Below are 9,523 nucleotides of genomic sequence, written 5' to 3' on the forward strand. Positions count from 1 at the left end.
CTTTATACTTCTACATAAATCTTTTTTTGGAGCTTATGGCTAAACCTATCATACCAATAGTCCGATCAAGAGAGTTATCAATGTTTGTTCTTATAATACTGCATGGTGAAAGAATTTCCTTTCTAATTTGGAGGGTAAAGGATTTTCTAATTTGGAGGGTAAAATATTACAGAAACTAAGAACAGGAAGGGAAGTGGACTGAGATGGTTGAGGGGGGCTCTAGAGTAGGAATTGGATATCTGATTACATAAACCAATTAGAAAACCTAGATAATCACTGCAGCAATTAAAACGTGTAACTGATTTCATTGAAAATATCTACAATGATAAAAATATTTTCCTTTGTTAATCAGATGCTTGCCTTAGTTTAATGTATAGACATAATCCAGTTTAAGCAGTGCATTTACTATTTTAGAACAAAAATAGGATCACTGGCTTACTAACAGACTTCCAATGATATTACTCGGTATTCGGTTCGACTCATATGTCAAGTTTGGACTTTGGACTTGGGAGTGCCCAATCGTGAAACCTTTGGGTTACATCGTGTTCAATTAAGTTAAAGTTTTATTTATGAGACTAAATATGTGAGATATCTATAAGTCATATGTATGATTATATAAATAACTATACATATATTACTTTATTTATATAAGCTTATAGATATAATTATGCATTATACATGCATTATGATTATTTACATAATAATTGTATAGATGATATTCCAAGCACTGAGGTAATATGCATACAGGAAGAACAAAATAAAAATGAGAATTGAAGTTAGATCCTGGATGGTGTGGAGTACAGGGAAAAGTTTAAAGAGTAGAAATGATCTCCATGGAGATCTGGATGTTTCAAATTCAACTTTATGAACATTTTCTTCCATAACAAGTGTTAGACATTTGCTGCTGCTGCTATTTAGATCCCACTAATAAAATCCTGCAGTGCAGTTAATCTTTAAGCTTCAGACCACTGTTGTTCATAATTCTGTTACCTTGAATTATATTAGGAAGAATGAGTCAAATATGCAAAAAGTTGCATATTAATCACCAGTTTCAAAACCACTCTGTGATAAAATCTTTTTTACTTTTGCCCACTGAAATATGCTATTACAGCTTTTTGAGATTCCTTATCCCTATAATATACATGCCTTTTTATTAGCCTCCTAACAAGTACAAGATTTTGATTTACAACCTTCAAGCAAAATTGGTAAAAATTAGCAAGTCCTGTTAGATCAAAGCCATACAAATGAATCCCAACATAACAGTAATCCAATGGAAGAAGAAGGCCTAAAGTAGCCTAGTTTATATCCAGTTACCCTTCCTGCTGTAGTGAATAAACTTCAAGGTCTCAACAGTACTCTTAGAGTATTTTCCTGGCCCCTTTTGCTTATAGGACCTTGAACTCAATGTTCAGCCCCACCATCTATGAATCTAACAAAAATTCTGCTTAGCTTCTCAGCTACCACCCCTGGAATGAGTAATTACCTGGAGGGAATAAATAATCCCTCTTTGGCTTCCTTTCTCTCTCAGCTTGTAGTCATACAATTCCTCACTACTTCAATGCCTTAAAATAAAACTTTTAAAATGTATCTCTTTTCTTTCTATTGTTCCTAGTGTTGTCAGGAGAAGATTTAGTTTGAAAATATCTAGTGCAATATTGCCAACAATAGACACTCTAGATACATATTTTTAGCCTAATTTCAAATGAGGAAAGTGATGCTAGATAGAGTAATTTGTTTCAGTTAAGTTCAGTTGCTCAGCTGTGTGTGACTCTTTGTGACTAAGTCCAGGCTGAAGAGAAGAGAGAGAGAAGAGAGAGAGAAGAGAGAGAGAAGAGAGAGAGAAGAGAGAGAGAAGAGAGCCCAGGCTGAAGGAAGCCCGAAGAGTCTAGGCTTCCTTGCCCATCACCAACTCCCGGAGCTTGCTCAAACTCATGTCCATCAAGCCAGTGATGCCATCCAACCATCTTATACTCTGTCGTCCCCCTCTCCTGCCTTCAGTCTTTTCCAACATCAGGGTCTTTTCCAGTGAGTCAGTTCTTTGCATCAGGTGGCCAAAGTGTTGGAGCTTCAGCTTCACCATCAGTCCTTCCAATGAATATTCAGGGTTGATTTCCTTTAGGATTGACTGGTTTGATCTCCTTGCAGTCCAAGGGACGCTCAAGAGTGTTCTCCAACACCACAGTTCAAAAGCATCAATCCTTCAGCGCTCAGCTTTTTTAAGGGCCAGCTCTGACATTCATACATGACTACTAGAAAAACCATAGCTTTGATGAGATGGACCTTTGTCAGCAAGGTAGTTGGTCATATCTTGTCTTCCAAGGATCAAGCGTCTTTTAATTTCATGGCTACAGTCACCATCTGCAGTGATTTTGGAATCCAAGAAAATAAAGTCTGTCACTGTTTCCCCATCTATTTGCCATGAAGTGATGGGACCAGATGTCATGACCTTAGTTTTCTGAATGTTGAGTTTTAAGTCAGTTTTTTCACTTTCCTCTTTCACTTTCAAGAGGCTTTTTAGTTTTCTGTCATAAGGGTGGTGTCCTCTGCATATCTGAGGTTATTGATATTTCTCCTGGCAATCTTGATTCCAGCTTGTGCTTATCCAGCCTAACATTTCTCATGATGTACTCTGCATATAAGTTAAATAAGCAGGATGACAATATACAGCTTTGGTGCTCTCCTTTCCCAGTTTGGAACAATTGTTCCATATCTGGTTCTACCGTGCTTCTTGACTTGCATACAGATTTTTCAAGTCACTCATTAAGTGGAGAAACAGAATTTGAATCTAGAATTATCTGAAATAGAAATAGATTTATGTTTATTTCACCCAAAAAAAACTGTCTTACAGCAAGACTGAAAACAGAAGAAGGACTTTCAGTTTCATCTCCTACATAAAAAGAGATTGGAAGTCATCACTCCCCTCCTCACAAGAAAACACTGGGCAAACTCAGTTATCAACTTTTCCTGGACTCATCAGAGGAAGAATGTAGAAAATAACTGACACCATAAAATCAGTCCATAAGTTAACAAAAGTTTCTCTGCCCAACATTCCGGGATGCTGTAGACTCCCACACAGCTTTTCCACTGCGGAGGCAGAAGCTGGGTAACAGCGGAGGTGGCGCCTGTGATCCTGGCCCCTTGGCCGCAATGGCCGAGCCTGCAGCCCCAGAGACCACGGTTGCCGCAGGAGAGGTAATACACACAGCTTTGGCCTCGGGGCTGCGGCAGGGCCCGCAGCGACTGCTCTCCAGCCGTGGAGTCGCCTGCAACACGTTGCCACCACCACTTGCAGTGGCAGCACCTGCAAATCCAGCAACCTCAGATGCAGCAGGAGCAACCCGCTACCCTGACGCCCCCGGCCTCCATGGAAGCAGTGACACTGGGCATGGCAGACGTGCCCAGCTTCCCAGTGCCCGGCGACAACGCCAACGACAGCAGTAACACCGGCAACAGCAAGGAACCCGGGATGCATAAAAAATGACAAAGGCGCACTCAGCAAGAATACCTCTGGCAGAGGCTGTGGAGGATGCCGAGGGCAGGTTCTCCAAGACAGCCGGGTAAGGGAAACCAAAACGTGTGCTATAGCGCCACCTACTGAAAAACAACAGAAAGTAACTACTAACCTGTTGACTTGCAATTTTATTCCTGAGCTCGTTGAACTGCGTTTCTCACTTTTCTTGCAGCTCACTGTTTCATTGTGACAGCTATTTTAAATTCTCTGTCAGTTAGATCATAGTATTCTGTTACTTTAACCTTGGTTTCTGGATAACCATCATTTTCTTTTGTGATAATATGCTACCTTTTTTTTTTTATTGTGCTCCGTATGTTGTTTCATTGTTGGCGCATCTGAAGTATTGACACTTCTGTTCTGTAGGTAAAGCTTTTTAAACATGATTCTAACAACACAACAGGTCCATAATCAGCCTTCAGAAATTCATCAAATTTTATTTTTGATACACCTACCAGTTTATGGCTCTAGCAGCTTCTGTTCCATGTAAATCAATCTCAATTGCTATATTTCTCTAGATGAACTTGTCTCTCCAGATTTTATGAATGGAAGGAATACTTTACTAAAAAGATTGAAACCCTAAAAATGAACCCAACAGAAAATGAACCAAATAGCTCCAGCTCTTCTGGAGCTGAAGAGCTCAATAAATAAGATGAAGAATGCATTAGAAAGCATTAGAAATAGAAGTGACAATATGGAAGACAGAATATGCGAGCTCGAAGATAAGCATCTAGAAGTAATACAGGTAGAAGAGAAGAGAGAAATAAGATCTAAAAAATCGAAGAAATTCTTCGAGGACTATCTAACTGCCTTAGGCAAGGCAATATAAGGATAATGGTTATCCCAGAAGAGAAGAAAAGAAGGAAACAGTTTATTTAAAGAAATAATAGCTAACAACTTCCCATATATGGGAAAGAAACTGGATATACAAGTCCATGAAGCTAAGAGAACACCTAATTACCTTAATGCAAAAAGACCTTCTGCAAGACATATTATATTAAAACTGTCAAAAAATCAATGACAAAGAAAGAATTTTAAACGCTGTCTGGGAAGAAATGATGGTAACCTGCAAAGGACTCCCCCATCATTCTATCAACAGATTTCTCTGCAGAAACGCTATAGGCCAGGAAAGAGTAGAATACACATTCAAAAAATTTTGTTGACACATTCAAAATTTTGAAAAATGAAAACTGTCAGCCAAGAATTCAGCAGTTATCCTTCAGATATGTAGATGAAATAAAGACTTTTCCCTATTAAACAAAAGCAGAGGGAATTCATCACCAGTAGACCTGCCTTACAATAATTGTTAAAAAGTACTCTTCTATCTAAAGAAAAAGAAAATATACAGAATTTTGAGTCGGGTGACAAATAGAATCATAATTGCACATCTATATCAGAATAAGTTGTTAAATAATTAAAGCATGAAGGTTAAAGGGAAAAATTTATATAATAACTGTAACAGCTCTAGCTATTTCGATTTGGTAATAAACTCACAGCATAAAAAGAGATTTCTGCTTCTTGCTATGAGGAGTCAATGAGAACAGGCTGTAAAACACTTTCACTTTACTCTTTCACTGTAAAACAAACAAACAAAAAACAGCAAACTGGGCAAAATAAACTATTGTTTTTAGTAGTTTCATTGGAGGATCAAAAGTGCAAGACTGTGATCACTTTGAAAGGACACGGTGTCTTACAACCAACCTGTCACTTTGTATGGAGGAAGAGTAGAGAAATCCAGAGAGCAGGCAGAGTGGTCTCATTGAGTTGGAAACCAGGAGACAGAGATCAGAGATCAGCATGGCCAAGGTGGCTAAAATTTGCTGATTAGTCTGTCCTATTTTCCCATACATTTTTAGAAAAAAACACTTGACTTGTGTTTTCGATGACCTCATTCATAGTACATGTTCAATGCTGAGCACTCAAATTATTCGACCTGATCCATATCAATATAGGCAAATTATATTTCATAATTATTAATAATTTTATCAAACAATAAATAAAATAATTTAACATGGAAAATTTTCACTTACCTTGGACTAAAAAGGAACGTGTTTTAAGGTATCTAAAACTGGCAAGTAAGTATATTAAGATTTTTCTCTTTAGGTTCCAGAGCACATAGACCAGACAAACAATCGCCTGGCTCCTATATACCTCGTGTACAGTGGGCCTTAGAATGCAATGGCTTTTCTCTTAATCTGAAGGGATCAGTATAACCTGGAACGTATAAATTAGCTGAGCCTCTGAGAAGCCTTATAATGACCTCAGTCATTTTGTTCAGCAGTTCTTCAAGAGCAGGCCAGGGACTCACTAGTGAGCATGCTTGCAATACTGATGTTTGTACTGTGGAAAATTTTCAGAAGGGAATTCTATTTCCCTGAGCAAGTTTCCAAGCACTAAACTCTCTTTCAAATAATAAAAGAGGTTAGAGACTAACTTAGGGAATAGATTCAATTTTTCAATGTGGCGTTAATAGGAACAAAGCAAAGAGACAGATTACATTGACAGGGAAACAAAAATGGATAATGGATTTAATGGCTTGAGTTCTAATGGAAAAACTAACATTTTCTATGAGATTGTCGTATTTTTAAAAAATGTGGCTACCCATTAATAGTTCCTACATGGACCAAAAAAAAATTTTACATTGCATTATATAAATCATTAAAATTTTCCAGCAAAATTAAGGTGAAAAATATTTCTGCTTCCTTTTTTTATTGTTTTCATTATTTATATTCTCAGGGATTTCTTATATACTCAATATCATTGATAGTAAGATTTGCTGTATTGGATTTTCATTTGTGATTTTTAATTTTTTTAAATAAAAATACCAATAAGAAGGTAATTTCCATGTCAGAATAACAATTTGTGGAATAATTTTGGTAGGTGTATACGACGAAAACTGGTAGAATCAGTAGATGATCAGATGGCTAATCAAGGGACATTTCAGTTCAAAATTTTGTTATTTATGCCAGAACAAGTTTCCAAGCACTAAACTTGCTTTCAAATAATAAAAGAAGTTAGACACTAACCTAGGGAACAGATTCAATTTTTCATTGTGGCGTTAATAGAAACAAAGCAAAGAGACAGATAGCAGACCACCTTCCTTGCCTCCTGAGAAACCTGTATGCAGGTCAGGAAGCAACAGTTAGAATCGGACATGGAACAACAGACTGGTACCAAAAACCAAAAACTCCTTTGGGAAAGGAGTGTGTCAAGGTTGTATATTGTCACCCTACTTCTTTAACTTATATGCAGGGTACATCTTGTGAAATGCCAGGCTGGATGAAGCTTAAACTGGGATCAAGATTGCAGGGAGAAATATCAATAACCTCAGATACCCAGATGACACCACCCTTAACAGCAGAAAGCAATGAGGAACTAAAGAGACTCTTGACAAAAGTGAAAGAGACGAGTGAAAAAATTGGCTTAAATCTCAGCATTCAAGAAATGAAGATCAATACATCTGGTCCCATAACTTCATGGCAAATAGATGGGGAATCAATGGAAACAGTGACTGATTTTATTTTTTTGGGCTCCAAAATCACTGCAGATGGTGACTGCAACTATGAAATTAAAAGACACTTGTTCCTTGGAAGAAAAGCTATGACCAACCTAGACAGTATATTAAAAATCATAGACATAATTTTGCTGACAAAGGTCTGTCTAGTCAAGGCTATGGTTTTTCAAGGCTGAACGCTGAAGGATTGATGCTTCTGAACTGTGTCTTGAGAGTCCTTTGGACTGCAAGGAGATCAAACCAGACAATCTTAAAGGAAATCAACCCTGAATATTCATTGGAAGGACTGATGGTGAAGCTGAAGCTCCAACACTTCGGCCACCTGATGCGAAGAACTGACTCACTGGAAAACACCCTGATGCTGGGAAAGATTGAAGACAGGAGGAGAAGGGGACAACAGAGGATGAGATGGTTGGATGGTATCACCAACTCAATGGACATGAGTTTGAGCAAGTTCTGGGAGATGGTGAAGGACAGGGAAGCCTGGCGTGCTGCAGTTTATGGGGCTGCAAAGAGTCAGACATAACTGAGTGACCTAACAAGACAAGTCCCTGTTCTATAAGATATTCATCAAAGACCATAAAATCTTTGAAAATCCTATGATTTATGGACTTATATTAATGGATATATGATCATAAGCCCAAATTTTGTATATAATTTAAGTGATAAAAGGAAATTTGAAAATATTTGATAAAAACACTTGATTTAAGCTATCATGTGATAAAGTAAATAGAGGGAATGATACGAATGAAATGATAGGTACAGTTAATATATTATTTGATCAAAATGCAAAGAGAACACATCTTAAGTGTGGCAATTGATCCCAGCAGAGAAAAAAGCACGAGAACTCAAAAGGCTAGGATATAATAATAATTTGATATTTTGAAATAAGGGCTTCCCAGGTGGCTCAGTGGTAAAGAATCTGCTTGCCAACACAGGATAGGCAGGCCTGATCCCTGGGTCAGGAAGATCCTCTTGAGAATGAAATGGCAACCCACTCTAGTATTCTTGCCTGGGAAATCCCATGAACAAAGGATCCTGAGGGATTACAGTCCATGGTGTTGCAAAAGAATCAGACATGACTTAGCAACTAAGCAACAACAGCAAATTTGTAAATAAATTTAGTTTTGTTAAGGTATAATTGGAATTATGATTATTGTTTGAGGGAGAGAAAGAGAGAGTGTGTGCTAAAGGGAAGGGAAACAAAAAAGTAATGTTAGAATGCCTAATAAGAGGAGACAGACAATGGGAAATTACAAAATAGAAAATTATTTTCAATCCTACTTCATTTCAATTTTATTTCAATATTTGTTCAAGTGCCTGATGAGCTATGTATCAGCTATGTAGAGTGGTCTATCAGCTGGTTTCAATGAGTTTGCCACAGTGGTACTGTCCTTCAAAAACAATTAGGCAAATTAATGAGTATATCAATGAAAATAATTAAATGTGACAAGTCAAACATAAGGAAGGAGAGAAAAAACATCTTGGATGTTAACTCTGTCTCAGTCTTTATAGGTACGTGTTACTGTATCTAATTTGAATTTTCCATTATAAGGGTTTATGTCAGTTTGTGATCCTTAGATATTAAACATCCCCTGAAGAGCTACACGATGCAAAGCACTAATCAAAGAAACGTTTTAAATATTTATTATCTTATTCTTAGAATACTATTTGAGACACAAATAACAAATAGTGGATCTTCCCCACCCAGGAATTGAACCGGGGTCTCCTGCATTGCAGGCAGATTCTTTACCAGTTGAGTTACCAGGGAAGCCAAAACAAAGAAGGAACATTCTAGTCATAGAAACCTCTTATATCCTAATGTAACACATACTTCAGAGAGAGGGATTTTTCAGGGAATCTTGGAAATGCATATGCTGTTTTTTATAATAGCTTACTAAAATAGGTAACTGTCTCCCTAAATATACCTCATAGATGTTTCCAAACTTTGCTGAAAAAAAATTTTTTAAATGAAAGCAAATGGTGCTGCATTTCTATAGAGGAGTAAATGTGCTAAGACTATTAAATGACTTTCTGAGAGTATAACTAAAACTTGTGGCAAGAAGCAAGGAAAAAAAAATACACCAGTAAATAGTAAATACTGTATATACTATAGTGGAATATATGTATAAAAATATGTGATAAATAAATTTATATATACACATATATATGCTATATGTACATTTATATATCACAATCCTTAATCTATTTATGCATGAATGAAAACTTAAGTTGTTTCCATATATGGTTATTATGATTTCATATCTGGTTATTGTGAATTATGTTGCAATGGATATGGAAGTGCAAATACATTTTTAAAATACTGATTTTGTTTCCTTTGGATATATATTTAGAAGAGGATTGCTGGATCATATGGTAGTTCTCCTTTAACTTTTTGAGAAATTTCAGTACTATTTTCCATAATGGCTACTTCATTTTACATTACCACCAACAATATACAAAGGTTTCTTTTATTCAACATTCTTGCCAGCACTCATTAT

Source organism: Cervus elaphus, chromosome 21 (genome assembly GCF_910594005.1).
Source record: "Cervus elaphus chromosome 21, mCerEla1.1, whole genome shotgun sequence".
NCBI classification, from domain to species: Eukaryota; Metazoa; Chordata; class Mammalia; order Artiodactyla; family Cervidae; genus Cervus; species Cervus elaphus.